This window comes from Egretta garzetta, unplaced genomic scaffold (assembly GCF_000687185.1).
Source record: "Egretta garzetta isolate BGI_Z169 unplaced genomic scaffold, ASM68718v1 scaffold43, whole genome shotgun sequence".
NCBI classification, from domain to species: domain Eukaryota; kingdom Metazoa; phylum Chordata; class Aves; order Pelecaniformes; family Ardeidae; genus Egretta; species Egretta garzetta.
Genome location: NW_009259047.1, coordinates 1,341,092 through 1,341,562, shown reverse-complemented (window position 1 = coordinate 1,341,562; position 471 = coordinate 1,341,092). Strand labels below are relative to the sequence as shown.

Sequence of the window (471 nt, the reverse complement as noted above, 5' to 3'; positions counted from 1 at the left end):
TTGTACCGCCGTCGGGCAGGGGACACCACTGCTGGGCTTTTTTCAATAGAAAGGAGCAAACTGCAGCTCTAAGGCCAGTTGGCTCCTCCAGCGCAGCGCTCCTAAATCATGATAGACAGATTGCGTGAAAAACAGGAATTCCAAAGAATTTCCTGCCCTGGGAACAGAAGTTAAGGCTATATTTAACAACATCTGAAGCTGTCAAGAATGCTTTGTGGTTGGATAACAGAGCAGAAAAATGTGAAAAATGCAGGCTACTGCTATACCAAATATGGAAATATTGTTACGTCTGGTGTCTAAATCCCCATCTGGAAATACTTACGGCCATGAAAAGAAAAGACGGCACAACAGAAGCTTAAACCCTCCTCCCCAGCCCCAAACCTTGAACTCCGACACGGGAATTTCTGTTCGAGGACGCCCCGCTCGGGCGGGGGGCACCGGGGCAGCCGGGAGGGGGGGGCCCGGTCGCTG

General features: G+C 51.0%; 1 protein-coding gene across 1 annotated transcript in view; it reads left to right on the top strand.

Moving 5' to 3' along the window:
* Positions 1 to 471, top strand: part of CCN1 (cellular communication network factor 1) — an 81,861-nt gene that overhangs the window by 78,689 nt on the left and 2,701 nt on the right. The window lies entirely within an intron of this gene.